General features: G+C 47.4%; 1 protein-coding gene and 1 long non-coding RNA gene across 3 annotated transcripts in view; one reads left to right on the forward strand and one right to left on the reverse strand.

Annotated features, from left to right (window-relative positions):
* The window catches only part of PDE2A (phosphodiesterase 2A), a 762,902-nt gene that overhangs the window by 159,999 nt on the left and 577,486 nt on the right, over positions 1-25,417 (forward strand). The window lies entirely within an intron of this gene.
* LOC130358193 (uncharacterized) overlaps positions 1-25,417 on the reverse strand; it is a 223,320-nt gene that overhangs the window by 151,486 nt on the left and 46,417 nt on the right. The window contains exon 2 of the long non-coding RNA XR_008889433.1: positions 6,230-6,322. This is a non-coding gene — a long non-coding RNA (uncharacterized LOC130358193). The remainder of the gene's footprint in view (positions 1-6,229; positions 6,323-25,417) is intronic.

Here is a 25,417-nt window from a genome sequence, read left to right on the forward strand (position 1 = left end):
CGGATATGGCCCCTGCCCTGAATACTTGGCCTTCAGAGGAAACATTTCTTCCTTTAATCTTTTATTTTTAGCTAAATCTTTAAGATAAGAAAAACTCTTATATCCAGGACAGGGTGATGGTGTGAAGTGTACAAGTGCACTATGGTCCTGTCATCAAACAGAGCGAGAACCGCAATCCGGGACCCGAAACTATGATGTTTAATTCATGATAGTCATAAGGGACAGAAAACTGAGAATATAACACGACAACATATAAGAACAACAAAGAGATGTCACTGATACCTGAATAACTATCTACAGGGGAAAAAACGATCTACAGGAAAAGAACTACTATAATACTGCTCTTATATACAAGAATATAACTACTATAATACTGCTCTTATATACAAGAATATAAATACTATAATACTGCTCCTATATACAAGAATATAACTACTATAATACTGCTCCTATATACAAGAATATAACTACTATAATACTGCTCCTATATACAAGAATATAACTACTATATACTGCTCCTATATACAAGAATATAACTACTATAATACTGCTCCTATATACAAGAATATAACTACTATAATACTGCTCCAATATACAAGAATATAACTACTATAATACTTCTCCTATATACAAGAATATAACTACTATAATACTGCTCCTATATACAAGAATATAACTACTATAATACTGCTCCCTATATACAAGAATATAACTACTATAATACTGCTCCTATATACAAGAATATAACTCCTATAATACTGCTCCTATATACAAGAATATAACTACTATAATACTGCTCCTATGTACAAGAATATAACTACTATAATACTGCTCCTATATACAAGAATATAACTACTATAATACTGCCTCCTATATACAAGAATATAACTACTATAATACTGCTCCTATATACAAGAATATAACTACTATAATACTGCCTCCTATATACAAGAATATAACTACCATAATACTGCTCCTATATACAGGAATATAACTACTATAAAACTGCTCTTATATACAAGAATATAACTACTATAATACTGCTCCTATATACAAGAATATATCTACTATAATACTGCTCCTATATACAAGAATATATCTACTATAATACTGTTCCTATATACAAGAATATAACTACTATAATACTGCCCAATATACAAGAATATAACTACTATAATACTGTTCTTATATATACAAGAATATAACTACTATAATACTGCTCCTATATACAAGAATATAACTACTATAATACTGCTCCTATATACAAGAATATAACTACTATAATACTGCCCAATATACAAGAATATAACTACTATAATACTTCCCAATATACAAGAATATAACTACTATAATACTGCTCTTATATACAAGAATATAACTACTATAATACTGCTCCTTTATACAAGAATATAACTACTATAATACTGCTCTTATATACAAGAATATAACTACTATAATACTGCTCCCATATACAAGAATATAACTACTATAATACTGCTCCTATATACAAGAATATAACTACTATAATACTGCTCCTATATACAAGAATATAACTACTATAATACTGCTCCTATATACAAGAATATAACTACTATAATACTGCCCCTATATACAAGAATATAACTACTATAATACTGCCCCCTATATACAAGAATATAACTACTATAATACTGCTCCTATATACAAGAATATAACTACTATAATACTGCCCCTATATACAAGAATATAACTACTATAATACTGCTCCTATATACAAGAATATATCTACTATAATACTGCCTCCTATATACAAGAATATAACTACTATAATACTGCTCCTATTTCCAAGAATATAACTACTATAATACTGCCTCCTATATACAAGAATATAACTACTATAATACTGCTCCTATATACAAGAATATAACTACTATAATACTGCCTCCTATATACAAGAATATAACTACTATAATACTGTCTCCTATATACAAGAATATAACTACTATAATACTGCTCCTATAGACAAGAATATAACTACTATAATACTGCTCCTATATACAAGAATATAACTACTATAATACTGCTCCTATATACAAGAATATAACTACTATAATACTGCTCCTATATACAGGAATATAACTACTATAATACTGCTCCTATATACAAGAATATAACTACTATAATACTGCTCCTATATACAAGAATATAACTACTATAATACTGCACCTATATACTGTTACGCCTAGCGCTCCGGGTCCCCGCTCCTCCCCGGAGCGCTCACGGCGTCTTTCTCCCTGCAGCGCCCCGGTCAGTCCCGCTGACCGGGAGCGCTGCACTGTTTTGGCCGTTGGGGATGCGATTCGCACAGCGGGACGCGCCCGCTCGCGAATCGCATCCCAGGTCACTTACCCGTCCCGGTCCCCTGCTGTCATGTGCTGGCGCGCGCGGCTCCGCTCTCTAGGGCGCGCGCGCGCCAGCTCTCTGAGACTTAAAGGGCCAGTGCACCAATGATTGGTGCCTGGCCCAATTAGCTTAATTGGCTCCCACCTGCTCCCTGCCTTTATCTAGTCTCCTCCCTTGCACTCCCTTGCCGGATCTTGTTGCCTTGTGCCAGTGAAAGCGTTTAGTGTGTCCAAAGCCTGTGTACCTGAACTTCTGCTACCCATCCTGACTACGAACCTTGCCGCCTGCCCCCGACCTTCTGCTACGTCTGACCTTGCTTCTGCCTATTCCCTTGTACCGCGCCTATCTTCAGCAGCCAGAGAGGTGAGCCGTTGCTAGTGGATACGACCTGGTCACTACCGCCGCAGCAAGACCATCCCGCTTTGCGGCGGGCTCTGGTGAAAACCAGTAGTGGCTTAGAACCGGTCCACTAGCACGGTCCACGCCTATCCCTCTCTGGCACAGAGGATCCACTACCTGGAAGCCGAATCGTGACAGTAGATCCGGCCATGGATCCCGCTGAGGTGCCGCTGCCAAGTCTCGCTGATCTTCCCACGGTGGTCGCTCAGCAATCGCAGCAGATTGCCCAACAGGGACAGCAGCTGTCGCAGTTGACCGCCATGTTACAGCAAATTCTGCCTCTGCTACAGCAGCAACCATCTCCTCCGCCAGCTCCTGCACCTCCTCCGCAGCGAGTGGCCGCTCCTAACCTCCGCTTGTCCCTGCCGGACAAATTTGATGGGGACTCCAGACTCTGCCGTGGATTTTTGTCTCAGTGTTCCCTGCATATGGAGATGTTGTCAGACTTGTTTCCTACAGAACGGTCTAAGGTGGCGTTCGTAGTGAGCCTTCTTTCAGGAAAGGCCTTGTCTTGGGCCACACCGCTCTGGGACCGCAATGATCCTGCCACAGCCACAGTCCAGTCCTTCTTTGCTGAAGTCCGAAGTGTCTTTGAGGAACCTGCCCGAGCCTCTTCTGCTGAGACTGCCTTGCTGAACCTGGTCCAGGGTAATTCTTCCGTTGGCGAGTACGCCATACAATTCCGTACTTTTGCTTCTGAACTATCCTGGAATAATGAGGCTCTCTGCGCGACCTTTAAAAAAGGCTTATCCAGTCGCATCAAGGATGTGCTGGCCGCACGAGAGATTCCTGCCAACCTCCAAGAACTCATCCATTTGGCTACCCGCATTGACATGCGTTTTTCTGAACGACACCAAGAGCTCCGCCAGGAAAAAGACTTAGATCTCTGGGCACCTCTCCCACAGCATCCTTTGCAGTCTTCGCCTGGGCCTCCCGCCGAGGAGGCCATGCAAGTGGATCGGTCTCGCCTGACCCAGGAAGAGAGGAATCGCCGTAGAGAAGAAAATCTCTGTCTGTACTGTGCCAGTACTGAACATTTCTTGGTGGATTGCCCTATCCGTCCTCCACGCCTGGGAAACGCACGCACGCACCCAGCTCACGTGGGTGTTGCATCTTTTGGTTCTAAGTCTTCTTCTCCACGTCTCACGGTGCCCGTGCGGATTTCTCCTACTACCAACTCCTCCCTCTCAGCCGTGGCCTGCTTGGACTCTGGTGCCTCCGGGAATTTTATGTCGGAGTCCTTTGTTAATAGATTCTGCATCCCGGTGACCCGTCTCGTCAAACCGCTCTACATTTCCGCGGTCAACGGAGCCAGATTGGACTGCACCGTGCGTTACCGCACAGAACCCCTCCTGATGTCTATCGGACCCCACCACGAAAGGATTGAGTTCTGCATTCTCCCCAACTGTACCTCTGAGGTCCTCCTCGGTCTGCCTTGGCTCCGGCTTCATTCCCCCACCATTGATTGGACCACCGGGGAGATCAGGAACTGGGACTCTGCCTGCCACAGGAAGTGCCTCTCCCCCCCTCCCAGTCCCATCAGGCAAGCCTCTGTGCCTCCCCATGGCCCCCGTCCTGGTGTCACACTGCCCCGTGCCAGGCCTCGCCCTCTGCCCTCCCTCCCCATTCCCACTCCTGCTGTACTGCCTGCCGTTGAGGAAACCCTCCATTCTTTCCCGGTGTCCTCATCCCAGGGGAGGCAGTTACCGGACAAAGAGAAGGGGAGACCTAAGGGGGGGGGTACTGTTACGCCTAGCGCTCCGGGTCCCCGCTCCTCCCCGGAGCGCTCACGGCGTCTTTCTCCCTGCAGCGCCCCGGTCAGTCCCGCTGACCGGGAGCGCTGCACTGTTTTGGCCGTTGGGGATGCGATTCGCACAGCGGGACGCGCCCGCTCGCGAATCGCATCCCAGGTCACTTACCCGTCCCGGTCCCCTGCTGTCATGTGCTGGCGCGCGCGGCTCCGCTCTCTAGGGCGCGCGCGCGCCAGCTCTCTGAGACTTAAAGGGCCAGTGCACCAATGATTGGTGCCTGGCCCAATTAGCTTAATTGGCTCCCACCTGCTCCCTGCCTTTATCTAGTCTCCTCCCTTGCACTCCCTTGCCGGATCTTGTTGCCTTGTGCCAGTGAAAGCGTTTAGTGTGTCCAAAGCCTGTGTACCTGAACTTCTGCTACCCATCCTGACTACGAACCTTGCCGCCTGCCCCCGACCTTCTGCTACGTCTGACCTTGCTTCTGCCTATTCCCTTGTACCGCGCCTATCTTCAGCAGCCAGAGAGGTGAGCCGTTGCTAGTGGATACGACCTGGTCACTACCGCCGCAGCAAGACCATCCCGCTTTGCGGCGGGCTCTGGTGAAAACCAGTAGTGGCTTAGAACCGGTCCACTAGCACGGTCCACGCCTATCCCTCTCTGGCACAGAGGATCCACTACCTGGAAGCCGAATCGTGACATATACAAGAATATAACTACTATAATACCGGTTTCTTATGTGACTGTTATATCCTATTGTAGATGAAGTGTGGGTGTTCTGTGAGGAGACGTCTTGTATTTTTCGTCATCTTCCTCTGGATTCCATCTTTCATGTTCTGCTCTGTTTCGGTTTCTATCATTTTCTTACCGTACAGGACAGGATCTCCCTGTAGAGATGCCGCCATCCCTGTGCTGTAAATGTGGTAGACACCTTGGTGACATGTCAGGAAAGGTAAAATATGACAGTGAAATGTCCCGCTACTATAGGGTAACCCCATTGTGTCTATTGCTACAGTCACAACATTACAATGATGGGGGTTATACTTCTGACCTCCTCTCCTCTGATGATCACACAAGTATATATATATATATATATGGTATATTTACATGACACGTATCGTACGGTATTACATTTGCTCCCTGATGCCTTCCCTTGGAGACGTCTTGTCTCCTTTCTTCTAGGTATAAATTACGTCGTCTTGTTACATTGTATCATTAAAAAAAATTACAAATTGCTTCTTCACGCTCCATTACTCGCAGGGTTTGGCGGAGATAACACAGATTGACTTGGACGCTCGCTCTCCCGTGTATAGATTTACCGCGGTCGTGACCGCGTCCGTCATTTATCTGCATTAATAATTAAAAAAAGAGTTTGGGGAAACGTAGGAGGAGGAGCCATGGCGACCGCCAGAGCATTACACGGATGATAAATATTCAACCAAACTCCGATACCAAATACATAGTGAAATGTAAGGGTCCGCTAGACCTCCGGCGCCATGAGCACGATTGAGTCTCTGTTGTTTAAACTTCTTCCATGTAAGAATAATGGAGGCCACTGTTTTGGACCCTTTTCCAGATATGCAGCTCTACACAATCCTGTCTCTGAGCTCTACAGGCAGTTCTTTCCCACCTCATGACTTGGTTTTTGCTCTTGTAATGAGGTTTTCAGGATTTCCATCTATATAACTGTAGTCCCTTACCCTTTAGACCTCTTTGTGGGCAGGCCGATCCTGAGCTTCCACTAGGGGCAGTGCCTCCTCCCATTGGATCATCCGGGGTATGGATGTGGGATCCTATTGGGAACATTTGTGAGAAAACAAAAAAGTCATAAATCTAGCTTTAAAATTAAAGTAAACAACAATGCATAAAAAAAAAATGCAGTAAGGTATAGAATAGTACAAAATCAGATAAATCCAAGCCCTATTCATTGCTATAGCAGCCGTTTGTTACCTTCAGTTGGTGCACATTGAATGGATTGGGCCCATACATAGTCCTTCTCCACAGTGTTACTTGCAGTAGGCTGAAACTCACAGAATGTCTGCAAAATGTCTTTTATCAGTATGTGAGTTTAGGATGTCCAGTTGTGTTTTGGTCTTAAAGGGGTACTCCGCCCCAATGCATCTTATCTCTGTGCAGCATCCGGTGTTCGTTTAGAACGCTGGGTGCAGGCGGCGGGGGTCGTGACATCACGGGCACGCCCCTCGTGAAGTCACACCATGCCCCCTCAATGAAAGTCTATGGGAGGGGGCGTGGCAGATGCCATGCCCCCTCCCATAGACTTGTATTGAGGGGGCATGGCCGTGACATCATGATGATACAACACCCGCCTCCCACTCCAAGCATTTGGAGCGGAGTACCCCTTTAACCTTACACAGGCTGTAATTTATCTCCGTCTAGCTTCAAGTACTTTTCACTGCTCACAGAGGCTATCCTCCTACCTGTACTAGACCTTGTTCAACCTGCTAGCAGGCCGGCACTCTTTAAACCAAACTCCCTTACAGGCTGTCCCTCTGTGTCCGCTCTTTCTTCTGCTTGCTTTGCTGGAACTGAAAAATCCAAAATGGCTACTAGCACATGTCCGCAAAACTACTCCTTCCCCAGCTTTAGTCACTGCTCAGTTCATTTGCTTGCACAGTCCGCCAACTACTGGAGACTTCGTGTGTGTGTGTGTGTGTGTGTGTGTGTGTGTGTATTTGCAGGATAATAATACACAACAATAAATAAAATGTGAACAATGTAATGGGTCTGAAAACTCTTGTGATACATTGTGTCTGTCTCCGGCCATCATGGGGTTAACAGATCAGCAGAACATCATGGAAGGATTACTCCTCTCATCCTCCTGTTATGCAGAGAAATCACATTAGAGCAGTGTTTCCCAACCAGGGTGCCCCCAGCAGGGTCCATCCACCAGGTGCAGTGATCAGACTCCACACGCTCTCTGCAAAACCATCATGACTGCCACCTAAAACAGGTTAGCACAAGGCATACACAAGAACCTCCAGCTGTTGCAAAACTACAACTCCCAGCATGCCCGGACAGCCTTCGGCTGTCCGGGCATGCTGGGAGTTGTAGTTTTGCAACAGCTGGAGGCACCCTGGTTGGGAAATACTGCCTTAGAGGGTAATGCTGCACTATGATTGATGCTCTGGAGGGAGCAATGGTTGTCTTCTGTTTGCTGCTACGTGCCCTATTTCTTATTCTTTCATTATTGGGGGGGGGGGGGTACATCTATCCTTGACCGCCCAATAATCGGGACCCCCGAATCTGCAGCAAAGTGGCCGAGCTGGTGATGACTCTAAGGATGCTGCTGGGTTAGGTTGAGCAGTACAAGGGTGCAGCAGCGGCAGCGTCCTCTATATCCCTCTCTGTACACGGTTTAGCAGAGCTGAGTGTGCGCTCCCAGCCAGCGCAGGGCACCAGGTGTTCGCTTTGGAAGCAGCGGAGTAAATTGAGTTTGATGAACGTCTGATCCGATTTACACGATAACTCGGCTGCATCTAAACCCAATCCGGGGGCGTCACAATGCATTCCAATGGAGAAGGGGAGAGAGTGACGGGAATACAGATCACACCGGATAGACTACTCATACCTGGAGATGATGGGGGGTGTAGTCCTGTATATATATATATATATATCTATGCACAACAATGGATTACCGCTCACCACATCCGCGGCTGCTCCTTAGCTCGTGCTGCGGACACGCCGGTACCGCCTCCGCCTCTCACAACGTACAGCAAAAAGAAAGTCCGGCACAGGGCTGTGGTTTGCAGTTAAAGACGTTGAATTTCTTTATTTCAATATAACGCAATACACAGGATAATCTGACGTGTTTCGCACCTGAGTGCTTAGTCGTAGATTTACGACTAAGCACTCGGGTGCGAAACGCGTCAGGTTATCCTGTGTATTGCGTTATACTGAAATAAAGAAATTCAGCGTTTTTAACTGCAAACCACAGCCCTGTGCCGGACTTTCTTTTTGCTATATATATACCAGGAGTTGTCCACCGCCATGCTTTACAGCTTTACACTGCAGGTCTCAGTCTCTTATAAAGTTCTTTATTAAAAGTCTTTAAGTTCTTTATCAAAGGATTTATGCGGGTTTTTTTTGTTCACGTAACTTTGGCGCATCATCTCCACTGTCATTTTTACAACTTTCTCAAAATCACACGGTCCCGTGTGTGATTTCAACTTTAGTCAGTAATTCATCATTTGCGCCAATCGATCTTTGGCGCAATTTGGGTGCAAATCCCCGCCAAGATATTTTGCACATGGAAAACACACTTAGCAATGTCAGAAAATGTAAAGGCATCAAAATACATAAAAATTTTTTTTTTTTTTTGAGAGCAGCGACGCCTCCGGGGCTGCGCAATACTATCCTGCGCCATAGTTGTCTCTGAGGGACCTTCACCCTCCGTTGAGCCAGCATTGGACATGGCCACAGAGGTTCAGGAAAGGTAAGCACTAAAGCAGTGGTCTCCAACCTGCGGACCTCCAGATGTTGCAAAACTACAACTCCCAGCATGCCCGGACAGCCATTGGCTGTCCGGGCATGCTGGGAGTTGTAGTTTTCGCAACATCTGGAGGTCCGCAGGTTGAAGACCACTGCACTAAAGTAAAAAAATAAATAAAAAATACCCAAGTTGAAAATAAAATCCATTTCACATGGCGGCTATAAACCACACAAAAGAAAATAACTCACGTCGCTGATATACTGCAGGAGGGACTCCAATATGGCCGCTCTACAGGGTAAAATACGCGTCCTCTGTGGTGGTAAGTTCTGTGTAAAAGGCGCTGTGAACGGCTGATTTCAACATTTGAGCCAAAATTACTAACAACTTGCACCAAATGATAAATTTGGGGAATGTCCACGAAAACCAAAGTGAAAAAAAAAGGGTAAAAAGAAACTGTCAACATGCAAAATTGATAAATACCCCCCAATGGCTTTTGGTCTTTTTCCACCACTATGTTTTTCACTGAGGTGAAATGCTGTCTGTGGTCCTTACATTTTGTTGTCCTTAGGTCACCCAATTCTATATGCACCACCATGCTTTACACTGCAGGGCCACATGCCTCCGTCTCCTCCATTCAGACACATTGCACCACAACGCCTGTTGTGTTCTAGACACTAATGAGTATTCTTTAGCTTCTCTACTGACCCTCCTGGACAGTGCTGGTCTCCTCCTGGACAGTGGTGGTCTCCTCCTGGACAGTGGTGGTCTCCTCCTGGACAGTGCTGGTCTTCTCCTGGACAGTGGTGGTCTCCTCCTGGACAGTGGTGGTCTCCTCCTGGACAGTGCTGGTCTTCTCCTGGACAGTGCTGGTCTCCTCCTGGACAGTGGTGGTCTCCTCCTGGACAGTGGTGGTCTCCTCCTGGACAGTGTTCGTCTCCTCCTGAACAGTGCTGGTCTTCTCCTGAACAGTGCTGGTCTTCTCCTTGACAGTGCTGGTCTCCTCCTGGACAGTGCTCGTCTGCTCCTGGACAGTGCTCGTCTTCTCCTGTACAGTGCTGGTCTTCTCCTGGACAGTGCTTGTCTGCTCCTGGACAGTGGTGGTCTTCTTCAGGACAGTGCTGGTCTTCTCCTGGACAGTGTTGGTCTCCTCCTGGACAGTGCTGGTCTCCTCCTGGACAGTGCTGGTCTCCTCCTGGACAGTGCTGGTCTTCTCCTGGACAGTGCTGGTCTTCTCCTGGACAGTGGTGGTCTCCTCCATGACAGTGCTAGTCTGCTCCTTTACAGTGCTGGTCTCCTCCTGGACAGTGCTGGTCTCCTCCTGGACAGTGCTGGTCTCCTCCTGGACAGTGCTGGTCTCCTCCTGGATAGTACTGGTCTTCTCATGGACAGTGGTGGTCTTCTCCTGGACAGTGCTGGTCTCCTCCTGGACAGTGCTCGTCTGCTCCTTTACAGTGCTGGTCTCCTCCTGGACAGTGTTCGTCTCCTCCTGGACAGTGCTCATCTGCTCCTGGACAGTGGTGGTCTCCTCCTGGACAGTGCTGGTCTCCTCTTGGACAGTGTTCGTCTCCTCCTGGACAGTGCTCGCCTGCTCCTGGACAGTGCTCGTCTGCTCCTGGACAGTGCTGGTCTCCTCCTGGACAGTGTTCGTCCCCTCCTAGACAATGTTCGTCCCCTCCTGGACAGTGTTCGTCTCCTCCTGGACAGTGCTCGTCTGCTCCTGGACAGTGGTGGTCTCCTCCTGGACAGTGGTGGTCTCCTCCTGGACAGTGCTGGTCTCCTCCTGGACAGTGCTGGTCTCCTCCTGGACAGTGGTGGTCTCCTCCTGGACAGTGCTCGTCTGCTCCTGGACAGTGCTGGTCTCCTCCTGGACAGTGCTGGTCTCCTCCTGGACAGTGTTCGTCTCCTCCTGGACAGTGCTCGTCTGCTCCTGGACAGTGCTCGCCTGCTCCTGGACAGTGCTCGTCTGCTCCTGGACAGTGCTCATCTGCTCCTGGACAGTGGTGGTCTCCTCCTGGACAGTGCTGGTCTCCTCCTGGACAGTGGTGGTCTCCTCCTGGATAGTGATGGTCTCCTGCTGGATAGTGATGGTCTCCTCCTGGATAGTGATGGTTTCCTCCTGGACAGTGGTGGTCTTCTTCTGGACAGTGCTGGTCTCCTCCTGGACAGTGCTGGTCTCCTCCTGGACAGTGCTGGTCTCCTCCTGGACAGTGCTGGTCTTCTCCTGGACAGTGTTGGTCTTCTCCTGGACAGTGCTGGTCTCCTCCTGGACAGTGCTCGTCTGCTCCTGGACAGTGCTGGTCTCCTCCTGGACAGTGTTCGTCTCCTCCTGGACAGTGCTCGTCTGCTCCTGAACAGTGCTCGCCTGCTCCTGGACAGTGCTCGTCTGCTCCTGGACAGTACTGGTCTCCTCCTGAACAGTGTTCGTCCCCTCCTGGACAATGTTCGTCCCCTCCTGGACAGTGTTCGTCTCCTCCTGGACAGTGCTCGTCTGCTCCTGGACAGTGGTGGTCTCCTCCTGGACAGTGTTCGTCTCCTCCTGAACAGTGCTGGTCTTCTCCTGAACAGTGCTGGTCTTCTCCTTGACAGTGCTGGTCTCCTCCTGGACAGTGCTTGTCTCCTCCTGGACAGTGCTGGTCTCCTCCTGGACAGTGCTCGTCTGCTCCTGGACAGTGCTCGTCTGCTCCTGGACAGTGCTCGTCTTCTCCTGTACAGTGCTGGTCTTCTCCTGGACAGTGCTTGTCTGCTCCTGGACAGTGGTGGTCTTCTTCAGGACAGTGCTGGTCTTCTCCTGGACAGTGCTGGTCTCCTCCTGGACAGTGCTGGTCTTCTCCTGTACAGTGCTGGTCTCCTCCTGGACAGTGCTGGTCTCCTCCTGGACAGTGGTGGTCTCCTCCTGGATAGTGATGGTCTCCTCCTGGATAGTGATGGTTTCCTCCTGGACAGTGGTGGTCTTCTTCTGGACAGTGCTGGTCTCCTCCTGGACAGTGCTGGTCTTCTTCTGGACAGTGCTGGTCTCCTCCTGGACAGTGCTGGTCTTCTTCTGGACAGTGCTGGTCTCCTCCTGGACAGTGGTGGTCTCCTCCTGGACAGTGGTGGTCTCCTCCTGGACAGTGCTGGTCTCCTCCTGGACAGTGCTGGTCTTCTCCTGGACAGTGCTGGTCTTCTCCTGGACAGTGCTCGTCTCCTCCTGGACAGTGCTCGTCTGCTCCTGGACAGTGCTGGTCTCCTCCTGGACAGTGCTCATCTGCTCCTGGACAGTGGTGGTCTCCTCCTGGACAGTGGTGGTCTCCTCCTGGACAGTGGTGGTCTCCTCCTGGACAGTGCTGGTCTCCTCCTGGACAGTGCTGGTCTCCTCCTGGACAGTGCTTGTCTCCTCCTGGACAGTGCTGGTCTCCTCCTGGACAGTGCTGGTCTCCTCCAGGACAGTGCTGGTCTCCTCCTGGACAGTGCTGGTCTCCTCCTGGACAGTGCTGGTCTCCTCCTGGACAGTGTTCGTCTCCTCCTGGACAGTGCTCGTCTGCTCCTGGACAGTGCTCGTCTGCTCCTGGACAGTGCTGGTCTCCTCCTGGACAGTGTTCGTCCCCTCCTGGACAATGTTCGTCCCCTCCTGGACAGTGTTCGTCTCCTCCTGGACAGTGCTCGTCTGCTCCTGGACAGTGGTGGTCTCCTCCTGGACAGTGGTGGTCTCCTCCTGGACAGTGCTGGTCTCGTCCTGGACAGTACTGGTCTCCTCCTGGACAGTGGTGGTCTCCTCCTGGACAGTGCTCGTCTGCTCCTGGACAGTGCTGGTCTCCTCCTGGACAGTGCTGGTCTCCTCCTGGACAGTGTTCGTCTCCTCCTGTACAGTGCTCGTCTGCTCCTGGACAGTGCTCGCCTGCTCCTGGACAGTGCTGGTCTCCTCCTGGACAGTGTTCGTCCCCTCCTGGACAATGTTCGTCCCCTCCTGGACAGTGTTCGTCTCCTCCTGGACAGTGCTCGTCTGCTCCTGGACAGTGGTGGTCTCCTCCTGGACAGTCGTGGTCTCCTTCTGGACAGTGCTCGTCTGCTCCTGGACAGTGTTCGTCTTCTCCTTGACAGTGCTCGTCTGCTCCTGGACAGTGGTGGTCTTCTCCTGGACAGTGCTCGTCTGCTCCTGGACAGTGCTCGTCTGCTCTTGGACAGTGGTGGTCTCCTCCTGGACAGTGCTGGTCTCCTCCTAGACAGTGCTCGTCTCCTCCTGGACAGTGCTCGTCTCCTCCTGGACAGTGTTCGTCTCCTCCTGGACAGTGCTCGTCTGCTCCTGGACAGTGGTGGTCTCCTCCTGGACAGTGCTCGTCTGCTCCTGGACAGTGGTGGTCTTCTCCTGGACAGTGCTCGTCTGCTCCTGGACTGTGGTCGTCTGCTCCTGGACACTGCTCGTCTGCTCCTGGACAGTGCTTGTCTGCTCCTGGACAGTGCTTGTCTGCTCCTGGACAGTGCTCGTCTCCTCCTGGACAGTGCTCGTCTGCTCCTGGACAGTGCTTGTCTGCTCCTGGACAGTGCTCGTCTCCTCCTGGACAGTGTTTGTCTCCTCCTGGACAGTGCTCGTCTGCTCCTGGACAGTGGTGGTCTCCTCCTGGACAGTGCTCGTCTGCTCCTGGACAGTGGTGGTCTTCTCCTGGACAGTGCTCGTCTGCTCCTGGACAGTGCTCGTCTGCTCCTGGACACTGCTCGTCTGCTCCTGGACAGTGCTCGTCTGCTCCTGGACAGTGGTGGTCTTCTCCTGGACAGTGCTCGTCTCCTCCTGGACAGTGCTCGTCTCCTCCTGGACAGTGGTCGTCTGCTCCTGGACAGTGGTGGTCTTCTCCTGGACAGTGCTCGTCTGCTCCTGGACAGTGCTCGTCTGCTCCTGGACAGTGCTCGTCTGCTCCTGGACAGTGCTGGTCTTCTCCTGGACAGTGGTGGGCTCCTCCTGCCATCTCCCCATGTAGACCCCTTTATAATGGCCGCCTCCTGCTCTGTGATTTCAGGTAGTTAAGACATAGGGGACCCTAATTATTATTATAATTTTTTTATGTTTTGTTCAATACCATCAGTATGTTATCATTTCTCCCTAGGTAAATAGCAAATATACACACACAGTTGATCAGAGCGCGCCCTAGAGGCGGGATGGAACCCCTGCAGCCCTTGTCTCCCTGCGCTGACACAGTGTAACGCTTCCTCATGTGTTTGCTGTGTGCAGAGCTGGTTCTGTGCCCGGTAATTATGGGCAGGAGATGGACGGCAGCCGGCAGATAACAAGCACTTATAACCTCGCGGTCCCCAGGGGCCCCGGGCCCCGCACCACCTCCCAGGCAGGGGCCGTGTTTTCTATGATTTGTGCTTCAAAATAAGTCATCAAAATTCACAACCATGAAAACTATTTAACTAACATCAGTGAATTTACAATTTGTGGCTGAAAAAGATAATAATGAAGGTAAAAACGGCGACTACTAAATACGATGAGGACCCTCTTATCAATAACCTGCGCAAAATCCATCTACAACCCTGAATTATAAGTGTACCCGCAGGATGCCCAATATATACCAGCTGTATATACATCATAATACACCGTATATACCCTGGTTATACCAGCTGTACATATATACCTATATACTCTGTTATATCAGCTGTACATATATACCTATATACTCTGTTATATCAGCTGTACATATATACCTATATACCCCTGTTCCATCAGCTGTACATATATACCTATATACTCTGTTATATCAGCTGTACATATATACCTATATACTCTGTTATATCAGCTGTACATATATACCTATATACTCTGTTATATCAGCTGTACATATATACCTATATACTCTGTTATATCATCTGTACATATATACCTATATACTCTGTTATACCAGCTGTACATATATACCTATATACTCTGTTATATCAGCTGTACATATATACCTATATACCCTCGTTATATTAGCTGTACATATATACCTATATACTCTGTTATATCAGCTGTACATATATACCTATATACTCTGTTATATCAGCTGTACATATATACCTATATACCCTCGTTCTATCAGCTGTACATATATACCTATATACTCTGTTATATCAGCTGTACATATATACCTATATACTCTGTTCTATCAGCTGTACATATATATCTATATACCCCTGTTCTATCAGCTGTACATATATACCTATATACCCCTGTTCTATCACCTGTACATATATATCTATATACCCCTGTTCTATCAGCTGTACATATATACCTATATACCCCTGTTATATCAGCTGTACATATATACCTATATACCCCTGTTATATCAGCTGTACATATATACCTATATACCCCTGTTCTATCACCTGTACATATATACCTATATACCCCTGTTTTATCAGCTGTACATATATACCTATATACCCCTGTTTTATCAGCTGTACATATATACCTATATACCCCTGTTCCATCAGCTGTACATATATACCTATATACTCTGTTATATCAGCTGTACATATATACCTATATACTCTGTTATATCATCTGTACATATATACCTATATACTCTGTTATACCAGCTGTACATATATACCTATATACTCTGTTCTATCAGCTGTACATATATACCTATATACTCTGTTATATCATCTGTACATATATACCTATATACTCTGTTATACCAGCTGTACATATATACCTATATACTCTGTTATATCAGCTGTACATATATACCTATATACCCTCGTTATATTAGCTGTACATATATACCTATATACTCTGTTATATCAGCTGTACATATATACCTATATACTCTGTTATATCAGCTGTACATATATACCTATATACCCTCGTTCTATCAGCTGTACATATATACCTATATACTCTGTTATATCAGCTGTACATATATACCTATATACTCTGTTCTATCAGCTGTACATATATATCTATATACCCCTGTTCTATCAGCTGTACATATATACCTATATACCCCTGTTCTATCACCTGTACATATATATCTATATACCCCTGTTCTATCAGCTGTACATATATACCTATATACCCCTGTTCTATCAGCTGTACATATATACCTATATACCCCTGTTATATCAGCTGTACATATATACCTATATACCCCTGTTTTATCAGCTGTACATATATACCTATATACCCCTGTTCTATCAGCTGTACATATATACCTATATACCCCTGTTATATCAGCTGTACATATTTATACCTATATACCCCTGTTCTATCAGCTGTACATATATACCTATATACCCCTGTTCTATCACCTGTACATATATATCTATATACCCCTGTTCTATCAGCTGTACATATATATCTATATACCCCTGTTCTATCAGCTGTACATATATATCTATATACCCCTGTTCTATCACCTGTACATATATACCTATATACCCCTGTTATATCAGCTGTACATATATATACCTATATACCCCTGTTATATCAGCTGTACATATTTATACCTATATACCCCTGTTCTATCACCTGTACATATATATCTATATACCCCTGTTATATCAGCTGTACATATATACCTATATACCCTCGTTCTATCAGCTGTACATATATACCCCTGTTCTATCACCTGTACATATATATCTATATACCCCTGTTCTATCAGCTGTACATATATACCTATATACCAGCATGCTCCTCTCCCCATATAGGTGTATTATGTACATTTCCCCGCTCTCATTACACGGCGTATTGTTTTTCTGTATAATCAGCTTTGGGTCGCCCGCTTTCTCTCTTCCGCTTTCACCCCAATCTCCATTCGCTGTTTTTCGCCTTCGCTCTGTTCTTTCACTTACGCTGCACAAATAGACATGTTTCCTGATAATTGTCTTTACACAATGCAGATGTGCAGCAATTTGTGAGAAATCCCAGTGAGCGTTCGCGGCCGCCCCGGTGAGGACACGTGTGGATGGAGACGCTCGACAACAACAGCGCGGCTCATCTTTAGGATAAATTAGATTAGACTGAGGATAAATGACTTATGATTCCTGAATCTCAACATCATCAAACGCTTTTACTGTGAATATAAATGTCAGGTGCAGCCACCGCTCCACATCGTAATGACAGGCGTTTCATCCAGGTGAGGTGTGGATCAGAGCCTATGTGACCCACAGAGACGGAACCTCAGGGGTGTACCTATAGGAAGGAGCGAATCAGAGCTTATGTGACCCACAGAGACGGAACCTCAGGGGTGTAACTATAGGGAGGGGCGGATCAGAGCCCATGTGACCCACAGAGATGGAACCTCAGGGGTGTAACTATAGGAGAGGCAGATCAGAGCCTATGTGACCCACAGAGATGGATCCTCAGGGGCGTAACTATAGGGAGGGGCAGATCAGAGCCTATGTGACCCACAGAGACGGAACCTCAGGGTCGTAACTATAGGGAGGAGCAGATCAGAGCCTATGTGACCCACAAAGACAGAACCTCAGGGGTGTAACTATAGGGAGGGGTGGATCAGAGCCCATGTGACCCACAGAGACAGAACCTCAGGGGTGTAACTACAGGGAGGGGTGGATCAGAGCCCATGTGACCCACAGAGATGGAACCTCAGGGGTGTAACTATAGGGAGGGGTGGATCAGAGCCCATGTGACCCACAGAGATGGAACCTCAGGGGTGTAACTATAGGGAGGGGAGGATCAGAGCCCATGTGACCCACAGAGACGGAACCTCAGAGGTGTAACTATAGGGAGGGGCAGATCAGAGCTTATGTGACCCACAGAGACGGAACCTCAGGGGCGTAACTATAGGGTGGGGCAGATCAGAGCCTATGTGACCCACAGAGACGGAACCTCAGGGATGTAACTATAGGGAGGGGCGGATCAGAGCCCATGTGACCCACAGAGACAGAACCTCAGGGGTGTAACTATAGGGAGGGGAGGATCAGAGCTTATGTGACCCATAGAGACGGAACCTCAGGGGTGTAACTATAGGGAGGGGTGGATCAGAGCCCATGTGACCCACAGAGACGGAACCTCAGGGGTGTAACTATAGGGAGGGGTGGATCAGAGCCCATGTGACCCACAGAGATGGAACCTCAGGGGCGTAACTATAGGGAGGGGCGGATCAAAGCCCATGTGACCCACAGAGACTGAACCTCAGGGGTGTAACTATAGGAAGGGGTGGATCAGAGCCTATTTGACCCACAGAGACGGAACCTCAGGGGTGTAACTATAGGGAGGGGCAGATCAGAGCCTATCTAACCCACAGAGACGGAACCTCAGGGTGTGACTATAGGGAGGGGCAGATCAGAGCCCATGTGACCCACAGAGACGGAACCTCAGGTGTGTAACTATAGGGAGGGGCGGATCAGAGCCCATGTGACCCACAGAGACGAAACCTCAGGGGTGTAACTATAGGGAGGGGCAGATCAGAGCCTATGTGACCCACAGAGACAGAACCTCAGAGGTGTAACTATAGGGAGGGGCGGATCAGAGCCCATGTGACTCATAGAGACGGAACCTCAGGGGTGCAACTATAGGGAGGGGTGGGTCTGAGCCTATGTGACCGGCATTTTTATTTTTCTATATATATTTTTGTATATTGATTTTTTGGAGAGATTTTTTAGGAATTAAAAAAAAATCGTAATATATTACTATTATGCAATTTGCGGTAAAAACAACAATTTCCACAACTGCAGTAAAATAACGCTACCTTTTGGCCAAGATCTCAGAAAAATGGGGGCAAAAACAGCTGGTTATAGTTTTGCAACAGCTGGAGGCAGTCTGCTTGGGAAACACTGTCCTAAGCTCACATGTCTGATTTTGGAAGTGATTTGGGAACAGTGAGAAGATCTCCAGGGCAGGTGATGATCTGGTTAACATAACACGGACCCCATTAATCTGGACGTGCGTACAGCTGGGGGTCTGGAGCTTTGTGTTCAGCCGTCAGATTTCACTCTGGTTGTTGATATAATTGGATAATGAGGACGACAGAATAAATGTGATAATTACAGGACTAATGACATTACAAAGGACCAGACCTGCAGCTCTGCTGGTAATAAGGAGCCGCTGCGGGGAGCCGAGCGTTATCATACATGACGCAAACATCTTCCAATACAATGGGGCCATTGAAAGAATTAAAGGGCCTCCCCAGTCTTACGTATACGAATCCAGCTTACATTACATTTCGATTTCTCATGATTTTCTAATAACCCTACTGCCTGTCAGTGAATGGAAACATTCACCTTCTCACATCTCGGGGGTTATCTCAGTTATATCCAGTCTGAATAATCCTCTGTGAGCTAAAGACAGGGGCAGCATACACCTCTCTTCTGCTGTTTTTGCTACAGTGTGTCAGTGGAGGTAAAGAGTCTGGAGTCCAGGGCAGGATTAGGTCAGGACAGGTCTTGAAGCCTTATGATTTATACAAAAATGTTCCCATTCACTGAAAGCAAGCAGAGGTCTTTTAGAAAGTTGCAAAATATGTTTCATACCGTGATTTAACTTTATTTATATAAGTCTGAACATGCCCTTTAACAGGTCACATGACTCCTCTTATCTCCCATAGTGTCTGTATTGGCTCCTCCCCTAAACAGTATTGGCTCACTGCCTGCATAGTATATAGGCTCCTCCCCTGCACTGGGTATTGGCTCTTCCCCTGCACAATGTACTGTCTCCTGAGTCCTGCCCTTCACAATGCATTGGCTTATCCTTTTCCAGTGTATAAACTCCTCCCTTGAATAATGTATAGACTCCTCCCCTTGACAATATTTTAGCTCCTCCCCTGCACAGTGTATTGACTCTTCCCCTGCACAGTTTATTGGTCCCTCCTATGAACAGTACATTGGCTTTCTTTCCCTTGCACTGTGTATAACCTCCCCTGTACAATATTTAGACCCCTCCCCCCTGCACAGTGTATTGGCTCCTCTCTTGCACAGTGTATTGGCTCCTCCCCTGCACAGAGTATTGGCTCCTCCCCTGCACAGTGTATTGGCTCCTCCCCTGCACCGTGTATTGGCTGCTCCCCTGCACAGTGTATTGGCTCATCCCTTGCACAGTGTATAGGCTCCTCCCCTGCACAGTGTATTGGCCCCTCCCCTGCACAGTATTGGCTGTTGCATTCTGGTTTCTACATTGTAACATTATATGATGGTTATTTCCTTAAAGGACAAGTCCCATGCCGATAAGTACAGAAAAATACTTTTTTAGATGGCGGGGGTCCGAGCGCTGTGGCCCCCCACGATCGCCTGTACGGAGCCCTGGCTCTCCCACAGAATGGCGCATTACGACCCTTGCCCAATGGTGGGCCTCCATGCCAAACGGCTCTCCCATAGAATTACAGTATATGGAGGTGTTTAATGCCTCTCCTTGGTGTTACTCTTCTTTGTTCAGCAGTTCAGGAGTGAAGTAAAGCTGGGTGGTGACTGCTGGTTGGGCTGTAATGTGGGGACATTGCTCGTCCCAGTCTTTCCTAGGACAATAAGAGTGTCTTGGTAAAGTGCTACATTTACTGAGGATATTAATGGTTCTAGGGGACATTGCTCCTAAGAAAGATATCCGGCCCCTGGTGAATCATTTTGGGATTGACTGTCACCCCCGACATCCCTGCTGCCCCCGGCCGCCGTCCTTGATGTATATTCTGCTCATTTACCTCTTCTACGGCCGCACGTTTCCCGACATGAATCAGCGCTCGCCTGTAGCCAGATCCAATGTATCACAGTGACACAATGTAATGAAGTGGCGCTTCCCCGGAGTATAATGTTATCGTCGTGATGTCACAACCGTCGCCCCCTCGGTTAAAAGGAGATAAACAGATTAGGAAATGTCACCGGAGCCAACGCTACAGGAGAACAGCATCCATACATTATCCTCCGAGGTGCAGGGCTCTGTATGGCGGCAGGTGGAATGTGCGCAGCTCTGGGAAATACAGGCACCGGACAAAAAGGGGCAAATTCAATATTAAGACTGGGCCTTGTATTGATGTAGGGTTCACTCTTCCAAATCTGCCATTTAATGTTATTGTATTTTATTGGAACTTTCAGGACAGCAGAGTGATGAAACTGTCCCCCAAAATCTGTCTGTAGTCATGGTGATGGGACAACCATGATAAATCACTCAGGAGGATGGGTGCGAACAACGAGACAGATTACACCCCCCTCACTACACTAACAATGACTAGTCAGTCTATATTATTACTATGTCTGATAGATGAGAGAACTGCACAGTCCTCTCTATCCCCTCCCTGCACTCATCTCTATGATCAGAGAGAGAACTGTGTGGTCATACAGTTACAGCTGCACAGTCCTCTCTATCCCTTCCCTGCAGTCATATCTATGATCATAGAGAGAACTGTGTGTTCATACAGTTACAGCTGCAGAGTCCTCTCCATCCCCTCCCTGCACTCACCTCTATGATCATAGAGAGAACTGTGTGGTCATACAGTTACAGCTGCACAGTCCTCTCTATCCCTTCCCTGCAGTCATATCTATGATCATAGAGAGAACTGTGTGTTCATACAGTTACAGCTGCACAGTCCTCTCTATCCCCTCCCTGCACTCATCTCTATGATCATAGAGAGGGCTGTGTGGTCATACAGTTACAGCTGCACAGTCCTCTCTATCCCCTCCCTGCACTCATCTGTATGATTATAGAGAGGGCTGTGTGGTCATACAGTTAGAGCTGCACAGTCCTCTCCATCCCCTCCCTGCACTCATCTGTATGATCATAGAGAGGGCTGTGTGGTCATACAGTTACAGCTGCACAGTCCTCTCCATCCCCTCCCTGCACTCATCTGTATGATCATAGAGAGGGCTGTGTGGTCATACAGTTAGAGCTGCACAGTCCTCTCCATCCCCTCCCTGCACTCATCTGTATGATCATAGAGAGGGCTGTGTGGTCATACAGTTACAGCTGCACAGTCCTCTCTATCCCCTCCCTGCACTCATATGTATGATTATAGAGAGGGCTGTGTGGTCATACAGTTACAGCTGCACAGTCCTCTCCATCCCCTCCCTGCACTCATATCTATGATCATAGAGAGGGCTGTGTGGCCATACAATTAAAGCCGCACACATCCTGATCTAACACTTCTCACAGGTGAAGATTTGTTACAGTTGAACTTTTCTGGTAGCTCCTCATGTGTTCAGAACTAAAAAATAAAACATCTAACCCAAAAATAATAATCGATTTGTGTGAATGAGGCAGAACTGGGATTCCATGGAGAACTGTGATCATTCTGCACAGATTTAGCTTCTTGTCTCCTAGGGGGGTCCAGGCATCAGATGGGCTCTGTCCTCGGCCGTCCTGTGACCCCTATGCCAGCTCTTTCCTGGCACCTGAGCGGAACCAATCAATAAAGCCATCAATATCCCCTGATCTGCCTAATGTGGCACAATCCTCTGCTCAGCAAAAACCCATCTGAGAAAGACTGAATAAAGAATTAGAGACAAATGATTAACCCCGAGCCACCGAATGTGCGCCCAGCCCCCGCACCTGGCAAAGATATTCCACATATATAAAAGTGTAGATAGGAGATGACACATTATATGTAGTGTAGAGTGTGACTGCTCTTACAGTAAAGACTCCAATGTGCGACTGCTCTTGCAGTAAAGGCTCCATAGTGTGACTGCTCTTACAGTAAAGACGCCATAGTGTGATCTCTCTTACAGTAAAGACTCCAGTGTGTGACTGCTCTTACAGTAAAGACTCCAATGTGTGACTGCTCTTGCAGTAGAGGCTCCATAGTGTGACTGCTCTTACAGTAGAGACTCCATAGTGTGACTGCTCTTACAGTAGAGACTCCATAGTGTGACTGCTCTTGCAGTAGGGGCTCCATAGTGTGACTGCTCTTACAGTAGAGACTCCATAGTGTGACTGCTCTTACAGTAGAGACTCCATAGTGTGACTGCTCTTGCAGTAGAGGCTCCATAGTGTGACTGCTCTTACAGTAGAGACTCCATAGTGTGACCTCTCTTACAGTATAGACTCCATAGTGTGACTGCTCTTACAGTAGATACTCCATAGTGTGATTGCTCTTACAGTAAAGACTCCAATGTGCAACAGCTCTTATAGTATAGACTCCATAGTGTGACTGCTTTTACAGTAGAGACTATATAGTATGACTGCTCTTACAGTAAAGACTCCATAGTGTGACTGCTCTTACGGTACAGACTCCATAGTGTGACTGCTCTTACAGTAAAGACTCCAGTGTGTGACTGCTCTTACAGTAAAGACTCCATTGTGTGACTGCTCTTACAGTAAATGTATGGTCAGGACTCTTACTCCTCCTCCTGTATCTCCTCTTATTCCTTATAGAGTGTAAGCTCCTATGGTCAGGACTCTTACTCCTCCTCCTCCTGTATCTCCTCTTATTCCTTATAGAGTGTAAGCTCCTATGGTCAGGACTCTTACTCCTCCTCCTCCTGTATCTCCTCTTATTCCCTATAGAGTGTAAGCTCCTATGGTCAGGACTCTTACTCCTCCTCCTGTATCTCCTCTTATTCCTTATAGAGTGTAAGCTCCTATGGTCAGGACTCTTACTCCTCCTCCTGTATCTCCTCTTATTCCTTATAGAGTGTAAGCTCCTATGGTCAGGACTCTTACTCCTCCTCCTCCTGTATCTCCTCTTATTCCTTATAGAGTGTAAGCTCCTATGGTCAGGACTCTTACTCCTCCTCCTGTATCTCCTCTTATTCCTTATAGAGTGTAAGCTCCTATGGTCAGGACTCCTCCTCCTGTATCTCCTCTTATTCCTTATAGAGTGTAAGCTCCTATGGTCAGGACACTTACTCCTCCTCCTGTATCTCCTCTTATTCCTTATAGAGTGTAAGCTCCTATGGTCAGGACTCTTACTCCTCCTCCTGTATCTCCTCTTATTCCTTATAGAGTGTAAGCTCCTATGGTCAGGACTCTTACTCCTCCTCCTGTATCTCCTCTTATTCCTTATAGAGTGTAAGCTCCTATGGTCAGAACTCTTACTCCTCCCCCTCCTGTATCTCCTCTTATTCCTTATAGAGTGTAAGCTCCTATGGTCAGGACTCTTACTCCTCCTCCTGTATCTCCTCTTATTCCTTATAGAGTGTAAGCTCCTATGGTCAGTACTCTTACTCCTCCTCCTGTATCTCCTCTTATTCCTTATAAAGTGTAAGCTCCTATGGTCAGGACTCTTACTCCTCCTCCTGTATCTCCTCTTATTCCTTATAGAGTGTAAGCTCCTATGGTCAGGACTCCTCCTCCTGTATCTCCTCTTATTCCTTATAGAGTGTAAGCTCCTATGGTCAGGACTCTTACTCCTCCTCCTCCTGTATCTCCTCTTATTCCTTATAGAGTGTAAGCTCCTATGGTCAGGACTCTTACTCCTCCTCCTGTATCTCCTCTTATTCCTTATAGAGTGTAAGCTCCTATGGTCAGGACTCTTACCCCTCCTCCTCCTGTATCTCCTCTTATTCCTTATAGAGTGTAAGCTCCTATGGTCAGGACTCTTACTCCTCCTCCTGTATCTCCTCTTATTCCTTATAGAGTGTAAGCTCCTATGGTCAGGACTCTTACTCCTCCTCCTGTATCTCCCCTTATTCCTTATAGAGTGTAAGCTCCTATGGTCAGGACTCTTACTCCTCCTCTTGTATCTCCTCTTATTCCTTATAGAGTGTAAGCTCCTATGGTCAGGACTCTTACTCCTCCTCTTGTATCTCCTCTTATTCCTTATAGAGTGTAAGCTCCTATGGTCAGGACTCTTACTCCTCCTCCTCCTGTATCTCCTCTTATTCCTTATAGAGTGTAAGCTCCTATGGTCAGGACTCTTACTCCTCCTCCTGTATCTCCTCTTATTCCTTATAGAGTGTAAGCTCCTATGGTCAGGACTCTTCCTCCTCCTCCTGTATCTCCCCTTATTCCTTATAGAGTGTAAGCTCCTATGGTCAGGACTCCTCCTCCTGTATCTCCTCTTATTCCTTATAGAGTGTAAGCTCCTATGGTCAGGACTCTTACTCCTCCTCCTCCTGTATCTCCTCTTATTCCTTATAGAGTGTAAGCTCCTATGGTCAGGACTCTTACTCCTCCTCCTGTATCTCCTCTTATTCCTTATAGAGTGTAAGCTCCTATGGTCAGGACTCTTACTCCTCCTCCTCCTGTATCTCCTCTTATTCCTTATAGAGTGTAAGCTCCTATGGTCAGGACTCTTACTCCTCCTGTATCTCCTCTTATTCCTTATAGAGTGTAAGCTCCTATGGTCAGGACTCTTACTCCTCCTTCTGTATCTCCTCTTATTCCTTATAGAGTGTAAGCTCCTATGGTCAGGACTCTTACTCCTCCTCCTGTATCTCCTCTTATTCCTTATAGAGTGTAAGCTCCTATGGTCAGGACTCTTACTCCTCCTCCTGTATCTCCTCTTATTCCTTATAGAGTGTAAGCTCCTATGGTCAGGACTCTTACTCCTCCTCCTGTATCTCCCCTTATTCCTTATAGAGTGTAAGCTCCTATGGTCAG

Source organism: Hyla sarda, chromosome 2 (assembly GCF_029499605.1).
Source record: "Hyla sarda isolate aHylSar1 chromosome 2, aHylSar1.hap1, whole genome shotgun sequence".
Taxonomy (NCBI): domain Eukaryota; kingdom Metazoa; phylum Chordata; class Amphibia; order Anura; family Hylidae; genus Hyla; species Hyla sarda.